At 39.8% G+C, this 19,118-nt stretch overlaps 1 protein-coding gene and 1 long non-coding RNA gene across 4 annotated transcripts in view; one reads left to right on the plus strand and one right to left on the minus strand.

The window, feature by feature from the left end:
• Necab1 (N-terminal EF-hand calcium binding protein 1) overlaps window positions 1–19,118 on the minus strand; it is a 197,560-nt gene that overhangs the window by 62,428 nt on the left and 116,014 nt on the right. The window lies entirely within an intron of this gene.
• Gm11844 lies at window positions 7,765–17,922 on the plus strand. 2 transcript variants are annotated; one of them, XR_390424.4, is made up of 4 exons: window positions 7,765–7,957; window positions 10,622–10,661; window positions 11,793–11,936; window positions 16,805–17,922. It is a non-coding gene; the product is annotated as a predicted gene 11844 (long non-coding RNA). The 2 variants fall into 2 exon arrangements; XR_390423.4 differs by lacking the exon at window positions 10,622–10,661 and having other exon boundaries at window positions 7,780–7,957.

Here is a 19,118-nt window from a genome sequence, read left to right on the forward strand (position 1 = left end):
GTGTATGCAATGGTGTCAGCGTTTGGATGCTGATTATGGGGTGGATCCCTGGCTATGGCAGTCTCTACATGGTCCATCCTTTCATCTCAGCTCCAAACTCCGTCTCTGTAACTCCTTCCATGGGTGTTTTGTTCCCACTTCTAAGGAGGGGCATAGTGTCCACACTTCAGTCTTCATTCTCCTTGAGTTTCATGTGTTTAGCAAATTATATCTTATATCTTGGGTATCCTAGGTTTGGGGCTAATATCCACTTATCAGTGAATACATATTGTGTGAGTTTCTTTGTGAATGTGTTACCTCACTCCGGATGATGCCCTCCAGGTCCATCCATTTGGCTAGGAATTTCATAAATTCATTCTTTTTAATAGCTGAGTAGTACTCCATTGTGTAGATGTACCACATTTTCTGTATCCATTCCTCTGTTGAGGGGCATCTAGGTTCTTTCCAGCTTCTGGCTATTATAAATAAGGCTGCTATGAACATAGTGGAGCATGTGTCCTTCTTACCTGTTGGGGCATCTTCTGGATATATGCCCAGGAGAGGTATTGCTGGATCCTCCGGTAGTACTATGTCCAGTTTTCTGAGGAACCGCCAGACTGATTTCCAGAGTGGTTGTACAAGCCTGCACTCCCACCAACAATGGAGGAGTGTTCCTCTTTCTCCACATCCTCGCCAGCATCTGCTGTCACCTGAATTTTTGATCTTAGCCATTCTGACTGGTGTGAGGTGGAATCTCAGGGTTGTTTTGATTTGCATTTCCATGATGATTAAGGATGTTGAACATTTTTTCAAGTGCTTCTCTGCCATTCGGTATTCCTCAGGTGAGAATTCTTTGTTCAGTTCTGAGCCCCATTTTTTAATGGGGTTATTTGATTTTCTGAAGTCCACCTTCTTGAGTTCTTTATATATGTTGGATATTAGTCCCCTATCTGATTTAGGATAGGTAAAGATCCTTTCCCAATCTGTTGGTGGTCTTTTTGTCTTATTGACGGTGTCTTTTGCCTTGCAGAAACTTTGGAGTTTCATTAGGTCCCATTTGTCGATTCTCGATCTTACAGTACAAGCCATTGCTGTTCTGTTCAGGAATTTTTCCCCTGTGCCCATATCTTCAAGGCTTTTCCCCACTTTCTCCTCTATAAGTTTCAGTGTCTCTGGTTTTATGTGAAGTTCCTTGATCCACTTAGATTTGACCTTAGTACAAGGAGATAAGTATGGATCGATTCGCATTCTTCTACACGATAACAACCAGTTGTGCCAGCACCAATTGTTGAAAATGCTGTCTTTCTTCCACTGGATGGTTTTAGCTCCCTTGTCGAAGATCAAGTGACCATAGGTGTGTGGGTTCATTTCTGGATCTTCAATTCTATTCCATTGGTCTACTTGTCTGTCTCTATACCAGTACCATGCAGTTTTTATCACAATTGCTCTGTAGTAAAGCTTTAGGTCTGGCATGGTGATTCCGCCAGAAGTTCTTTTATCCTTGAGAAGACTTTTTGCTATCCTAGGTTTTTTGTTATTCCAGACACATTTGCAAATTGCTCCTTCCAATTCGTTGAAGAATTGAGTTGGAATTTTGATGGGGATTGCATTGAATCTGTAGATTGCTTTTGGCAAGATAGCCATTTTTACAATGTTGATCCTGCCAATCCATGAGCATGGGAGATCTTTCCATCTTCTGAGATCTTCCTTAATTTCTTTCTTCAGAGATTTGAAGTTTTTATCATACAGATCTTTCACTTCCTTAGTTAGAGTCACGCCAAGATATTTTATATTATTTGTGACTATTGAGAAGGGTGTTGTTTCTCTAATGTCTTTCTCAGCCTGTTTATTCTTTGTATAGAGAAAGGCCATTGACTTGTTTGAGTTTATTTTATATCCAGCTACTTCACCGAAGCTGTTTATCAGGTTTAGGAGTTCTCTGGTAGAATTTTTAGGGTCACTTATATATACTATCATATCATCTGCAAAAAGTGATATTTTGACTTCCTCTTTTCCAATTTGTATCCCCTTGATCTCCTTTTGTTGTCGAATTGCTCTGGCTAATACTTCAAGTACTATGTTGAAAAGGTAGGGAGAAAGTGGGCAGCCTTGTCTAGTCCCTGATTTTAGTGGGATTGCTTCCAGCTTCTCTCCATTTACTTTGATGTTGGCTACTGGTTTGCTGTAGATTGCTTTTATCATGTTTAGGTATGGGCCTTGAATTCCTGATCTTTCCAAAACTTTTATCATGAATGGGTGTTGGATCTTGTCAAATGCTTTTTCTGCATCTAACGAGATGATCATGTGGTTCTTGTCTTTGAGTTTGTTTATATAATGGATTACATTGATGGATTTTCGTATATTAAACCATCCCTGCATCCCTGGAATAAAACCTACTTGGTCAGGATGGATGATTGCTTTAATGTGTTCTTGGATTCGGTTAGCGAGAATTTTATTGAGGATTTTTGCATCGATATTCATAAGAGAAATTGGTCTGAAGTTCTCTATCTTTGTTGGATCTTTCTGTGGTTTAGGTATCAGAGTAATAGTGGCTTCATAAAATGAGTTGGGTAGAGTACCTTCTACTTCTATTTTGTGAAATAGTTTGTGCAGAATTGGAATTAGATCTTCTTTGAAGGTCTGATAGAACTCTGCACTAAACCCATCTGGTCCTGGGCTTTTTTTGGTTGGGAGACTATTAATAACTGCTTCTATTTCTTTAGGTGATATGGGACTGTTTAGATGGTCAACTTGATCCTGATTCAACTTTGGTACCTGGTATCTGTCCAGAAATTTGTCCATTTCGTCCAGGTTTTCCAGTTTTGTTGAGTATAGCCTTTTGTAGAAGGATCTGATGGTGTTTTGGATTTCTTCAGGATCTGTTGTTATGTCTCCCTTTTCATTTCTGATTTTGTTAATTAGGATTTTGTCCCTGTGCCCTTTAGTGAGTCTAGCTAAGGGTTTATCTATCTTGTTGATTTTCTCAAAGAACCAACTCCTCGTTTGGTTAATTCTTTGAATAGTTCTTCTTGTTTCCACTCGGTTGATTTCACCCCTGAGTTTGATTATTTCCTGCCGTCTACTCCTCTTGGGTGAATTTGCTTCCTTTTTTTCTAGGGCTTTTAGATGTGTTGTCAAGCTGCTAGTATGTGCTGTCTCCCGTTTCTTCTTGGAGGCACTCAGCGCTATGAGTTTCCCTCTTAGAAATGCTTTCATTGTGTCCCATAGGTTTGGGTACGTTGTGGCTTCATTTTCATTAAACTCTAAAAAGTCTTTAATTTCTTTCTTTATTCCTTCCTTGACCAAGGTATCATTGAGAAGAGTGTTATTCAGTTTCCACGTGAATGTTGGCTTTCCATTATTTATGTTGTTATTGAAGATCAGTCTTAGGCCATGGTGGTCTGATAGGATACATGGGACAATTTCAATATTTTTGTATCTATTGAGGCCTGTTTTGTGACCAATTATATGGTCAATTTTGGAGAAGGTCCCGTGAGGTGCTGAGAAGAAGGTATATCCTTTTGTTTTAGGATAAAATGTTCTGTAGATATCTGTCAGGTCCATTTGTTTCATAACTTCTGTTAGTTTCACTGTGTCCCTGTTTAGTTTCTGTTTCCACGATCTGTCCTTTGAAGAAAGTGGTGTGTTGAAGTCTCCCACTATTATTGTGTGAGGTGCAATGTATGCTTTGAGCTTTACTAAAGTGTCTCTAATGAATGTGGCTGCCCTTGCATTTGGTGCGTAGATATTCAGAATTGAGAGTTCCTCTTGGAGGATTTTACCTTTGATGAGTATGAAGTGTCCCTCCTTGTCTTTTTTGATAACTTTGGGTTGGAAGTCGATTTTATCCGATATTAAAATGGCTACTCCAGCTTGTTTCTTCAGTCCATTTGCTTGGAAAATTGTTTTCCAGCCTTTCACTCTGAGGTAGTGTCTGTCTTTTTCCCTGAGATGGGTTTCCTGTAAGCAGCAGAATGTTGGGTCCTGTTTGTGTAGCCAGTCTGTTAGTCTATGTCTTTTTATTGGGGAATTGAGTCCATTGATATTAAGAGATATTAAGGAAAAGTAATTGTTGCTCCCTTTTATTTTTGTTGTTAGAGTTGGCATTCTGTTCTTGTGGCTGTCTTCTTTTTGGTTTGTTGAATGATTACTTTCTTGGTTGTTCTAGGGCGTGATTTCCGTCCTTGTATTGCTTCTTTTCTGTTATTATCCTTTGAAGGGCTGGATTCGTGGAAAGATATTGTGTGAACTTGGTTTTGTCGTGGAATACTTTGGTTTCTCCATCTATGGTAATTGAGAGTTTGGCCGGGTATAGTAGCCTGGGCTGGCATTTGTGTTCTCTTAGTGTCTGTATAACATCTGTCCAGGCTCTTCTGGCTTTCATAGTCTCTGGTGAAAAGTCTGGTGTAATTCTGATAGGCCTTCCTTTATATGTTACTTGACCTTTCTCCCTTACTGCTTTTAATATTCTATCTTTATTTAGTGCATTTGTTGTTCTGATTATTATGTGTCGGGAGGAATTTCTTTTCTGGTCCAGTCTATTTGGAGTTCTGTATGCTTCTTGTATGATCATGGGCATCTCTTTTTTTATGTTTGGGAAGTTTTCTTCTATTATTTTGTTGAAGATATTAGCTGGCCCTTTAAGTTGAAAATCTTCATTCTCATCAATTCCTATTATCCGTAGGTTTGGTCTTCTCATTGTGTCCTGGATTACCTGGATGTTTTGAGTTAGGATCCTTTTGCATTTTGTATTTTCTTTGACTGTTGTGTCGATGTTCTCTATGGAATCTTCTGCACCTGAGATTCTCTCTTCCATTTCTTGTATTCTGTTGCTGATGCTCGCATCTATGGTTCCAGATCTCTTTCCTAGGGTTTCTATCTCCAGCGTTGCCTCACTTTGGGTTTTCTTTATTGTGTCTACTTCCCCTTTTAGTTCTAGTATGGTTTTGTTCATTTCCATCACCTGTTTGGCTGTGTTTTCCTGCTTTTCTTTAAGAGCCTGTAACTCTTTAGCAGTGCTCTCCTGTAAATCTTTAAGTGACTTATGAAAGTCCTTCTTGATGTCCTCTATCATCATCATGAGAAATGTTTTTAAATCTGGGTCTAGATTTTCGGTTGTGTTGGGGTGCCCAGGACTAGGTGGGGTGGGAGTGCTGCGTTCTGATGATGGTGAGTGGTCTTGATTTCTGTTAGTAGGATTCTTACGTTTGCCTTTCGCCATCTGGTAATCTCTGAAGCTAGCTGTTTTAGTTGTCACTGTTAAGAGCTTGTTCTTCAGGTGACTCTGTTAGCCTCTATGAGCAGACCTGGAGGGTAGCACTCTCCTTAGTTTCAGTGGGCAGAGTATTCTCTGCAGGTAAGCTCTCTTCTTGCAAGGCAGGTACCCAGATATCTGGTGTTCGAACCAGACTCCTGGCAGAAGTTGTGTTCCACTCACTAGAGGTCTTAGGATCACGTGTGGAATCCTGTGTGGGCCCTTGCGGGTGTCAGGCGACTCAGCTGGCAAGGTAGCCGGGGCTCGAGTGGAGTGGAAGGGGTTTGTGCCCCAGATCAAGCCCGGGTAGCCTGCTTCCCTATGTACCGCAGTCTCGAGTTCTGCGCGATTGGATTGGGGTAGGCGCTGTGTTCCACTCACCAGAGGTCTTAGGGTCCCGTGGGGAGTCCCGTGTGGGCCCTTGCGGGTGTTGGGCAAGACTGCTGTCAAGGTAGCCCGGGGCTCGAGTCTCGAGTCGAGCGGAAGGGACTTGTGCCCCAGATCAGGCCCGGGTAGCCTGCTTCCCTATGTACCGCAGTCTCGAGTTCTGCGCGATTGGATTGGGGCAGGCACTGTGATCCACTCACCAGAGGTCTTAGGGTCCTGTGGGGAGTCCCGTGTGGACCCTTGCGGGTGTTGGGCAAGACTCTGCTGGCACGGTAGCCCGGGGCTCGAGTCTCCTACCCATATTTTCATTTAACATTTTTTTATTTTCAAAAATCTATTGATATATAATATATTTACTTCATTTTTTCCTCTTTCCTCTGTCTAAACCCTCTCATTTATCCTTCCTGGGTTCTTTTTCAGATTTGTAGCCTTTTTTTGATTGTTTTATACACACACACACACACACACACACACACACACACACACACACACACACATGCACAAACACATATACACATGCACATACTCACACAGACACTCCTAAATACATAAATACAACCTACTCAGTCTATAGAGTATGAGTTTGATATTACTTTCATGTATGTTTTTAGGGACTTATACCTACATTGTCTCCTGCATATCTTCTGCCTTGCTTCCTCTAACATATACACCTTTTATGTAGAGATGTGGTATGTAGATTTAAGCTGTGATATGTAAAATTGTCTTTGAGGGGTATGCAGTTTAAAATGTGGAGGTCTGTGGCAAAGGAACTCTGTGGAGTCAGTCACAAAGTCTTTATACCCTTGATTTGCCTCCCACTAAGGATAAATACATGAGGTGCAACCGGTCAATTCAGCAAGGTTTCTAGTATCTCCCTTTGCCTCCTCTGAATATTGTTTTTCATTTTCTTTGAATGAATGTCCCATGGTCCAAGATCTTTCCCCAATCCTTTTCTGTCTCTGATTTTACTATGTTTTCTTCTTTTCTTTCTAGAATGTTAGATACATGGTTAAACTTTTTTGCCTTCTTAAGTAATGTGGGTCCAACTTTCACCAACCAGGTTCAGTCCTCTGTTCAGTATCACAGAAGTTATCAATCAGACCACACAGCTGTGAGTACTGGGGAAGATGGAAAGCCTAAGTCAGAAGGAATAAGAACCACTAAATGACCACGCATAATACCTAAATAAGAAAGAAGAAAGGGAGAAATACTTTAACAATAAAAAAAAATAGCCAAGAAAAGAAACAAAGGCTTATGAATGGAAGTGATTAATATGGAAGATAGAGAACAGTCAATCTAACAACAAAGTAATTCAAAAGAAGAAAATCTGAATCCAGCAGAGGAATGGAACAGGGACTATCCCAAAAGCTGTTGCCTGTCTGTTCTTCTAGCTGCCTGCCTTGTCTGCCTAAGTGGGAGAGACTTGAAGTGCCAGGGTGGGGGAATACCCAGTGGGGGCCCTCCCCAGCAGAGGAGAAGGGGATGGGGATAGGTGGAGAGATTGTGGAACCCAGTGACTGGGCAGGGCAGCTGTGATTAGGATGTAAATTGAATAAGTTAAAAGATCAACAACAACAACAACAACAACAAAAATAATAATAATAATAAACAAAAAGAGGTAAACTGCCTATCAAACAAAAATTAATCCCACCTTTCAAAAAGTCATAGTTCTATGTTAGAAAACTATAACAACATATATGTTTTTAAAGTAAAGTTATCTAAGGATTTCAGGGGAAAAATGACTTCTACAATGGAAATCTTCCTGTGCCCCAAGGTCCAACAAATTGTCAACATTTGAGAACTCTGGCATAACATTACTAGGAGCCCCTCTCAGGGATCGACTAAATCACTCCTATTTAGACATCCAAAATGTCTACAGAGTCTTTAAACAGTGATGATTTAGGTTCTAAGTATAGGCAAACCATGTCTAGAAGTAAGATAAGAGTTTCAGACAGTGGATTTTAGGCTCTGTGAACAAGGGGTCATGTATCCAGCCACCAGAGTACGCAAGCAGCCATAGAACCTTTTCAAATGAAAAGTCTGGCTGGGTTCATAGACCACGTGAAATCTGTAGTCTGGCAGAATTTGTCCAGGCCTGGACCTTGCTCACCCTGATTTCAGCATTTGGGGTCAAAGGCTGCTGCTATGAAAACACATGACCCACAGTCTTGTTGATGAAAGGCACTATCAGGCTCCACCTTATCAAGTCAACGATTAGCTTGACCAAGAATTTGAAGCAAACACTGAGTTCAGAAGATCATGCTACTATAGCTAGGAACCAGTAATGGCTGAACTGAGAGCACAATTTTTCTGATCTGTTATAGATACATTGAAAAAGTAAGTAAATAAAATAGACTGGGGCAACCTGTAATGGACACAAAATTCAGCATAATTCTAGTTTCCTGGACTGGGCATCCATGTGACAAAGTCACAATGAAACTCAAGGATGTGGTGACCATGGTGAGCAGTTGCTGGTTATGTGCAAAGGCTCCTGTGGTCACTGGGAGCTTTTTGTTTCATGATCTGGGGAGGCGAGGAGTTATTTCCAGAGTGTTTGCCTTAAGATCACTCGGCTCTCAACTTGATTAGTTCTGCTTTCCTATTTCTGTTCCATCCAGCAATAAAAAGGTCAAGATCTGTGTGAGAACCAATCTGGTAGAGATACGCTAACTTCATATATTTGAACAGCTGTGGGAATAGACAGATATAGGCTGTGAAATATGGGACTTCTTGGCAGGCAGTAGGGCAAGAAAGTGTGTACACACTTCTAAATCAGTAATTCCTATCGCTCCTCAGATGCTATCTCTTCAATGACTAGCCTACATTTCTCTGAAACGTAACACAGTACCAAATGGTGCTTTTTTTGGGTACAAAGACTGCTGGCCTATATTCATATGTGTATTAGGCTCAACTTATATTTGTTGATTATAAAATATTACCTTGTTTTCTGGTAAATATGATGTTATCTACCTTACCGCTCACACATTTTTTCCCCCTTTGGCTGTCATTTTGAGTGTATAGAACCAGGATAGGACAAGGCTGAAGCAAACATAACCCCAAGAGGCTCCAACCTCTTCTTCGACTCCTGCTACTCAGCATGGTGTCAGATGGATACTGCTATTTTAATCATGGTGCTATAACGTCTTCAGTTAACATGCCCAAGTCACTGAATTGCCAGATGGAAATATATTTTCAAAATACCACATTTAATCTTTTTTGTTTTCAAGGCAAATTATTCTTCTCTTTGATCTGAATGAGTTTTGAGACAGAATAAATAATTGAGCATTAAAATACTGTGGGCATTCTTTAACACCATGGTTTGTGTGGGAATAACAGATACATTTTAAGCACCTGAGAACCTGCCAAATTTTGAATCCCACTTGATTCTGTAGCCCATCTGCGTATAGAATACTAGAATATTTTAATAAGATTTTATTCACAAAAATAATATCCCCAAGAATGATTAACTTCTTCAAATGATAAATAGCCAATAATTTGGTCCCATGGGACTTTGTACAAAATAAAATATATGGTACATTATATATAAAACATGATTAGTTGTGAGATGCGATATTACTTTGGTCTCTTTAGATTGTACCATTATACATTGTGTTAAGATGGAAAACAAGATTTCGAGTCAGAAAATGACAGTCCTTGTATTTCACTGGTAACTTGCAAGAGAGAAGTTCATACAAATCCCCTATGTTCAGAGTGAGTCACGCAGAGATCCAAGAGGCTTGCACAGGACAGGAGAGCATGGGCATGCGTGTGAGTCACAAGAGATCCAAGAGACTTGCACAGGACAGGAGAACATGGGCATGCGTTCTCTCTGCCCACTTTCAAAAGGCGTTTAATTAAAACACATCTTATTGATGGTTTCAGCAGACTCCTGTCTCAGTAACCAGCAGAAACCAAAGGGCCCTGGTTGACAAGCTACCTGTTAACAAGGGCACTGCTGCAGGAATGCTCTCTGGGCTGTGAATAAATAATTCATATGGGAAGACAACATTTTCTAGATTGCAGTGGATCGTCTGTTTAAGCAGAGAGAGTACAGAAGGAAGCAAACTTTTCCAAACACACTGCTCTTCTGTAGACAGACTGCAGTCGCATCAACCTTGGAGATTTTTCTCAGAAAAGTTACAGCTTTTAGGCAATGGTTCATCAAAATTGATGCGATGTTGACTGTCTCCAGGTCATCGTACATTTGTCTAATAATTTTACTTCCTAGTTTCATATTCAACTTGGGCTTTCTGTGTTGAATCAAGGAACTAAAAACATTATTACTAAAAGGCAAATCACAGACAGGGGTAAGTGTAATGCAAGCTCCTAGTGCCTACCAATCTATTTTTCATCACTGACACAAAGTTTTAAAAATATCTATAATTATTAAAGCAAATTTATAATATTGTAAAAAATTCAAGAAACTGATGGCAGAAGATTGATTCAGTTACTGTATAAATAAGAAGAAAACGTGTTTCAAGGTTACACTTTGAGCTCTAGGCTCAGCGTATTACAGGGAAGATGATGAGACACCGGTGAAACCTCCCAGTAACTTGATTATTTCATACAAAACTATTCATTTTAATCAGAGGCTTACATCTTGCTCCTTTGCCATGGCAACAGGTAGAGAATCATGTACCCAGGAGGTTAGGGTGATGATCTTTATTATGCTCAGAAGAGGCCCTGCTTCACGTTAGTGATTAGACTGCAATGAACTAATTGGACTGTTTCTACTTAGGTCTGAGCAATATTTTCTGACCCGCTTGGAGGATAGGATGCTAAGCTGGATGACAGGCTTGACCATATTGCTTTTTCAAATCTATGAACCAGGCACATCTGGCTCGCTTTACATCCAGAACGAGCTGACTGTGTTCACTACTTCCCATAGATCTGGGCAAGAAAAAGGGACTTTTTTTTTTTTTTTTTTTTTTTTGTCTTTTTGTCTTTTTGCCCCACAGCAGAGTGTCCTTCCCCTGCTTCTGTCTATTTTCTCTTTTACAGGCCCTCAGCGGAGGTCACCACAGGGGATCTGTCATACAGAGTACGGCCATTCTACTGTGGCACACTGCCCTTTTACATAAGTCTGAACCTTGCTATTTCAGTGTGTGAGGACCAGTGCTGTCGGGAAAGCTACTGATCTGCTTAAGGGAATGAAGATACTACTGCTAATAATGCGAACGCAGCAACACTCATTAAACCCCGAAAGAAAGAAAAGTGAAAGGTTTAATTATTGTGCGCAGAGAAGATGAGTTAGAATAACTTGTTTACCAACACATTGTGTATGTGTGTGTGTGTGTGTGTGTGTGTGTATGTGTGTGTGTTTGTCTGTTCATGCGTGTGTATGTGCACAGATGTGCATGAATGTGAAGAAGGCCAAAGGATGATTTTGAGTATCTTCCTCAGTTGCCTTTCTATCTTTTCTTGTGGGATGGTGGTCTCTCACTAAGTTCACTGATTCAGCTAGACTGGCTGACCAGCAAGCCCTTGTGGTCCTCCTGCCTTGGCTTCCTGGGAGCTGGAATGTCAGGCACAAGCCTTTGTGTTGAGCTTTTTAACGTGGGCATTGGAATTCTGAATTCAAGTCTTCATGCAACAACAACTGATCGATCTCCTCAGTCCTTAACAATGCTTGCTACTATACTCATGGTGCATCTGACATACACACACTTCATTCGTCGTATGTTTACGCTTATCACAATATTGGTAGTGAGCATAAGAAAACCTACTTGAATTATGGGTTGATGTAGTGAGAAAGAAAGCCAGTCTAGATCAAAGCAGGGTGCAGAGACCCTAATAAAAGTAAAACATTTCACATAATATTATAACCGTCAAGGATGAGATCTGCAAGTCTTACAGACCACGCAGGCCCACATCTTGGTGTTGGTTTTGGTGTATATCTCACCCTTTCCATGACCCTTTCTGTCTCAGAAAAGTTAGAGTTCCTCCAGCTCAGATAAGTTAGAGTTCCATTCGATTACACGTAGCAAGTTTTTGTCCACCTCCTGTTTCACACTAGCAATATATTCCCTATAGGCTCATATATTGGAGATTTATTACCAAAGTATTGTGTCACTGGAGGTACAGACTTTGGAAGGTGATGAGGAGTATAAGCCACCATGAGGGTGAGAATTTCATGATGACATTAGTGACTTTTTTTTTTTTTTTTTTTCAGAGACATCCTTCACCAGTAACTAAGACATGGTGCAGGCTCCTGTCCAAGGTCACGTCTGCCTGATGTGCACTCTTCTTATGGGCTAGTCAAATTTTCCCACAGGACCTTCCTTCCTGCACACTAGCCATCATTTTCAGGTAGCAGGTAGGTACTCCAGTTGGAATGTTCTACCATGCTCATGGTTCCCGATTCCTTCCTTCTTTCCTTTCCACAGGAGTTTAGGCTTTTCTTTCTATAAATCTCTCATGCTCATAATTCTATCTTGGCTTCAGTGTCCCACAAGATTGGAGAAGACCTGGCACTCGATTAACATTTGCTACATCAGGTGAGGGAATCTCAGTCAGAATGAGAAAAATGAAGTATTGTGGAAGGTGAACAGAGAGTTGATAAAATGAGATTATACCAAGTCCTTGACTCAGGGAGTGACGTGGTGGAGCTGGGCTGAAAGACTGATGAAAATAATGATGCATATTTCATGGAGGACATGTGTTAAATGCTCAGGAAATAGCAGCTACTTTTATTGAGTACATTTGATTGTATACACTTAGGTATGAGATTTGGAAGGCAACAGAAGATGCAAATAATCAGGCAAGAGAAGAAGTCAAGAGTTTTGGACCAGGGAGGATGGTCCACTCAGCCTGCTCAGTCAAGTACTCCCTGGGAGCTGCTATTTCTTTGTGAAGTTATGGGACTCTTGGGGATTTTCAGTCCTAGCTGGTTTTAACCTTTGTAGGTGCTATGGTTTTACAGATATTTAAGACCATTTTTTGGTCTCAGTGAAATGTGAGAATATTGATATCTATCCACGTTCAATTCTAAAGATAGGCTCTGTTTTTCATTTGTATATGAGGCCTAAATGATGATGTATTAGGATGGCTGGCAAGAGTCATTAGGGCTGTGAAGTAATCTTGAATTTCTTCCCATTTAAATTATTCTCACATGGAGCAAATAGGCTTGGCACTTAGGTGTGTGATCATGAACATTAGATTAGAAACTTTCTGTATATGATACAATACTGAGGGCATATTATTTACAAGCTAAGAAGAAACAAGCTAAAACTAGAAAGTCTACAGAAAATTAGAGAGGATTAAGAATTTAATGTTATAACTTTATATGCCCCAGTACAGGGGAACGCCAGGGCCAAAAAGTGGGAGTGGGTGGGTAGGGGAGTGGAGGGGAGGGTATGGGGGACTTTTGGGATAGCATTGGAAATGTAAATGAGGAAAATACCTAATTTTAAAAAAAAGAATTTAGTGTTATGAGATAAAAAAAAAAAAACCCAAAAAACAAAAAAACCAACTGGGAGTTGGGACCCACATCTTTAATTTCAGTACTTAGGAGGTAGAAGTGGGCAGATCTCTGAGTTTGATATCAGTCTGTTCTTCAGAGTTAGTTCCAGGACAGCCAGGACTATATAGAGAAACCCTGTCTTAAAAAATTAAGAGAAACCAATCCAAAATTTTGTAACCAGAGGATAACTAATCATATCCTAAAGCAACAGCCAATATAAAATAAAATTATTCTTTAAGGTTAGTTCCAAAGCCATCTGAACTTTCACCCATAGCTTATAGAAAGTGGCTACTAATTTCTCTGAGTGTCCTAAACCAGCAAATGGAAGCATTCTTAATTCACCCTGGTCAGCATGTCAGTACACTTAGTAGAAACATAATTAGTTATCTCTCAAGAGTGCCATTTTTGGAAGGTTAGTGAATCCATCCACATCCCAGGAGTTAATTTTTGCTTGACTGTGCATAGTGTAACTCTGATGTGCTTTGAAATAAAATCAAATTCTCAAGGAATTAGCAGTTTTGTTTGTTTCACTTTTTGAACTTCAGATAGCATGAATTTATGCACTGTTGAGTAACATAATCTGATAGTTAAACAACTAATTAGAAGATCTATTACTGTATCATGTATAATGAGGTATCTGTTACAATTTAGCATTAAAAAAGAACCTGCTGGGGCTAATGTATGCCAAAGTTCAGAATACTACAGAGGTAACACCAAAAGCATAGCGGGTGTTCTACAATACAAAATATGTAGGCTTAAACTGTGACAACAAAATTGATATTTTCCCCACTAAAACTCTCTACATTAATATAGGTTTTGCTTCCTTGGAGATGGTCTTGAAGCCTGTGTTTATCAAGCAGCAACAAATCAAACCCTTCTATATTTAGAATTTCTGGACAAGCAGTTGTGGGAGTGTAGTGAATGCTTTCCTAAAGACCCACTGGAGGAGGCCCTACAAAGATGATGAGAGGAATGACAAACCTAAAAATGTAGCATGAAACTGCAGCAGGGCACGGTCCTTGCTGCTTTCTACCTGTCAAATATGTAAGATTTATCTACAAAGTATCTCCCAAGCTCTATAAACGATTCAGTGCTTTGTCTAAAATGAGCACAGGAGAATTCTCCTCCTACTAAACATCGATTAGCTCACTGAGATATCATTGTGTGCCTGCCTTGAAGGAGACAAATACACCTGGAGTTGAGAATATGATTTAAGAGAAGGGAACTGTTCCCTTCAACCACCAACACGTACTTTTTCCAGCAAGTGCTGTGCTCTGTAAAAAGGTTGTTGTGTCAGATGTCCTAGGGCTGCTGGGGGTCTGACAAATTCCTACTCTAATTCCTTTTTATCAGATTGGTAATCACTTGTTATATCAGCTGAAAAAAAAATCCTGCCACAAAATGATTAAGACAAAGGTATTTAAAATACATTTTCTATCACATGCACTTGATTAGAGAATGGTTTGTTCACTGTTACATTCCTTTTGATAGCTAGCATCAGGCAACATTTAGTGCACTAGGGCTGCTCCTTCTGAGTTAGAGACATTAAGGAAGCTCTCAGCCACCACGTACTAGAGCTTTGGTTGTTTGATTATTGCTCTTCAGAAGACATCTGTGTTTCCTGTGGGTTGAGCCTGGTTTTGCTGCTTGCTTTTTGGAATTTGGAGGCATAGGATTCTGTTTAAGGAACTATTTATAAAGGGGGTAGCTAGGTCCCACATACTGCCTTTGTGTTTCCAAGTGTGTTGTAGGAGTGTATGTTCTGCCACTCAGATGATCTGTTTTGATCACCTTAATAAGAAAATGCCTGACTAGAAGCCATGCTTTCATCTCAAAATTTCCCTATACTTTTGTGAATTAATTTTGATAATTTTTTATAGACAGACATCTCTGCCACCACACAATTAATTCTCTGTGTTTCTGCCTTTAAATAACTGCTTCAATCATCCAGAGAAAGTTCTCACCTTTTATCAGAGAAGCTTTTATTTGCATTAGATATCGATTCATACAGAGAACCACAACTGGTCAATGTGAAGAGAACAAGAGAGCACAGAGTGTTCATTCATAAATTGGACATCTCCATAACACTTTTCCCTCCCAAGAGTCAGAGCTCACTGCAGAAGGGGTTGAAAGATTGTAAGAGCCAGAGGCACAATGACTACAACAAAAGAGCATTTCTTACACACAACAGACCATTTGCACATGTGACAGTGACTGGGACTGCACGCACAAAACCTGAGCAAGATCAGGCCAGACAAAATTCTAGCATGAAAGGGACCAGGAAGCCTAAATTCTAGCAGATGAGTGGGGCAAATGATGGCTGATGATGGGAGAGGGAAAGCCAGTTTTCCTCTGGGATTAGGTTCCTGAGAGGCTACTCATATTCCTGTAGCTGACCGTATGCCCATATACATGCTGGAAGTGACAAATGAATTCTGTGAGTTTTGTTTTTTTTCAAAGAGAATACATGGAAGAGGATGGAGGAGTGGTGGTAGGAATCAGAGAAGAGTTGAAAAGGAGGGAATGAAGGGTGCTTGATCTAAGCCTACTATATAAATGTACAAGATTCCCAGTCAATAATAAACAAATAATGATATTTTTATAAAACACCAATCCATGTTTCCAATCTGCTCTCAGTAACTAAGTTTGCAAATTAGGAATGCTCTTAATGGTAAAAAGATAACTAATCTGTTTTGACTCAATTAGGGAATATATGTAGTCATAAACTTCTTATATATATATATATATTGTCTTATTTTATCCTCCTAATGTCTTTAGGAAGGAAATAGTACTGCCCACATATAGTGAAGGAAAAAAAATGGAGACTAGCAATTTAACACAGGTATACACTAACAAGTATAGGATGTAGGAATAAAATAAAGTTTAATTTTTAAACGTAATTTGTTTTAAAATGTCGTTCTTTCCTGAGGCATCACTGCATGTGTGTCCTATTTATACAGCTTGGAAATAGTTTTCCATATGTTACTGTATAGGAATAGGAAGCTATGCAGAACTCAAAGGAAGAAGCAAGGACTGAGAGGTAGGTTCCATATTGTATAGATGACACACACATCACCTTAAATACTAAAGGAACTAGGCTCTGTTTACCATCATCAGTGTCAAAGACATTATCAGTGAAAAAAAGACAAAACTCTTAAGAACAAATAACTAAGCACACTTTATGGTTTTATGCTATATATGTTTGTGCTCTTTAGCTCATCAGCATGAGAATGAGGTATCTAAAAATACTGCTCACCTGTGCCTACCACATTCTTCCACATTATAATCTTGGTTACAGCTTTCAAAATGTCAGAACAGAAGAGCACAAACTGAAGATATGTCATAGTCAAATCTTCTCAAAGGCAAGTTCAACACAGTGGACTAAGGAAAAAAAATCCAACTGTGAGAAAACTTGATGCTGACCTACAATTTTAAAAATAGCATCCTTTACAAAAATACTAAATTGTATGAGTGCTATGATTAAAACTGTGAAACCAATTTTATTTCCCAGATCCCCTAAGCTCTCTGCAAAATGCACCTGGCCCCTTGCAGGTGACTGATTGTGTCCTGCACCAGTGGAATTCAGATAGACTGCAGAGAGCACAGCTTTACCTCATGAGTGGTTAAATTCAGAAAGAGTAATCTGCTGCTTAAGGTGAACAATTACTCCAAAGATTTCAGCCAGTGTTTGATGGAAATTCTGTGACTTTGTCTCTTTTCAGCTTTTCCCCAGTTCCTTGGAATTCACATTCAGTTTGGCTCTTCAACCCTCCCAGAATTGGAATATGGTCACCGAAACCCTCTGTTTTCTTCCAGTTTATTCTTAAAGAGCAGTGATTTGCAGCATATCCTTTGTTCTTCCAGGAGTCAATATTTATTTTTAAGATCATTTGAATGGCTTACTACCCCATCAGTAACTGTTGATGCTAGAATGAGATATGACACTTTTTGTTAGTGACATAATAAATACCCGAGATAATCAGCCAATAAGTAGAAAAGATTAATTGTGGCTTACAGTTTGAGAGACCCAATTTGACAGGGCAGATGTTTTTAGGCATCTCTAGTGAAGGGACAGGAGCACATGGAAGAACAAATCCAGACAACTCTTGGCTTAGCGACAAGGGTCAGAAAGAGGAAGGAGGTACGATAATCCATTATTCCCTGAATGCACACCCAGAGTGACTTAAAGACTTCTCATGAGGCCCTCCCTAATAAGGTTCTTTTCATTATATCCTACTAGTCTGAGGACCAAACCTTTAATACATAGACTTTTGGAGGAGGGCATTCCAGGTCTAAATTATAGTATACATTAATTGAAAGGACATAAATTAAGAAATTGTAATGAGAATATATGCAAGGAACTTGGGAGTAAACAAACCTTCTTTAGAAGATAAAGAAAGATTTCTTAGGTGTGGTTGCTATTCTTGGTTGTCAGTTTGACTACATCTGGAGTTAACTAAAACCTATGTGGCTGGATATACCTGTGAGGGATTTTTCTTAATAATTTGTGGGAAGACCCACTTTTAATCTGGATATTTTGAGGTGGAAGATCCACCTTCAATCTGCATTATACCTTCTGGTGTCAGCCAATATCAAGAACATGGATGAAGAAGGTTTTAGGTCTTTTCTCACCTTCACTGGAAAGTTCATTTCTTCACTGCCATTAGAGTCTACTTCTTTGGTATGGCTGTATACTGTACACCAGCCATATACTGAGATGCCCAGCTTCAAGGATTAAACACCTACTGGATTCTTGGATTTTCCATTGCTAGACAGCCATTGTTGGACTAGCTGAACAACAGCCTGTAAACAATTCTAATAAATCCCATATGTACACACATCTATGATGTATATATGTATGTGTTTTTATGGATTCATTCTATCTCGTTGTATATATTCCATTCTACCAGTTCTACTCCTCTAGAGAGACCTGAATAATGCACCAGGATGAATAAATATTTACTCTATGTTTCATAGGATTGCCAAGGCTATTACAGGACCAGCCAGAAGAGAGGCAAGGGAAATTCTGAGGAAGGCAGAGAAATGCCACCCGTAAAGAAGAACCATTGAATTACAAAAGAACGGAGACTGAAATAGTACTGAAAGGACTGGGAAGAGGTAGAGTTCAACTTATAAGTAAGGGTACCAGATGTAAATGGAGGGCCCAGAATTGACTGTTCTTTGTGTGCTCTAAGAAAAGAATCCTTGATATGCATTCACTGATAAGTGGATATTAGCCCAGAAACTTAGAATACCCAAGATACAATTTGCAAAACACAAGAAAATCAAGAAGAAGGAAGACCAAAGTGTGGATACTTCATTCATCCTTAGAATAGGGAACAAAACACCCATAAAAGGCATTACCAAAGTCTGTGGGTGGTGCCTAAAGTCTGTTTGCAGTGCCTAAAGTCTGTGGGCGGAACCTAAAGAAGTGTGTGTGGTTCCTAAAGTCTGTGGGCAGTGCCTAAAGGCCTGTCAAAAACCCAATTAAAAAAACGGGATATAGAACTAAACAGAAAATTCACAACAGAGGACTCTCAAATGGCTGAGAAGCACTTAAAGAAATGTTCAAAGTTCTTAGTTACCAGGGAAATGCAAATCAAAATGACCCTGAATTCCACACCAATCAGAGTGGCTAAGATCAAAAACTCAGGTGACAGCACATGTTGAGGATGTGGGGAAAGAGGAACACTCCTCCATTGCTGGTGGGATTTCAAACCGGTACAACCACTCTGGAAATAAATCTGGAGGTTGCTCAGAAAATTGGAAATAGATCTATCTACCTGAAGACCCAGCTATACCACTCTTGGACATATATCCAAAAGATGCCCCACCACACTACAGAGGCACATGTTCTACTATGTTGATAGAGGCCTTATTTGTGGTAGCTAGAAACAACCCAGATATCCCACAGTGGAAGAAAGGGTACTGTCTTAGTCAGGGTTTCTATTCCTGCACAAACATCACGACCAAGAAGCAAGTTGGGAAGGAATGGGTTTATTCAGCTTACACTTCCACATTGCTGTTCATCACCAA

The sequence above is a fragment of the Mus musculus genome, chromosome 4 (genome assembly GCF_000001635.26).
Source record: "Mus musculus strain C57BL/6J chromosome 4, GRCm38.p6 C57BL/6J".
Taxonomy (NCBI): Eukaryota; Metazoa; Chordata; class Mammalia; order Rodentia; family Muridae; genus Mus; species Mus musculus.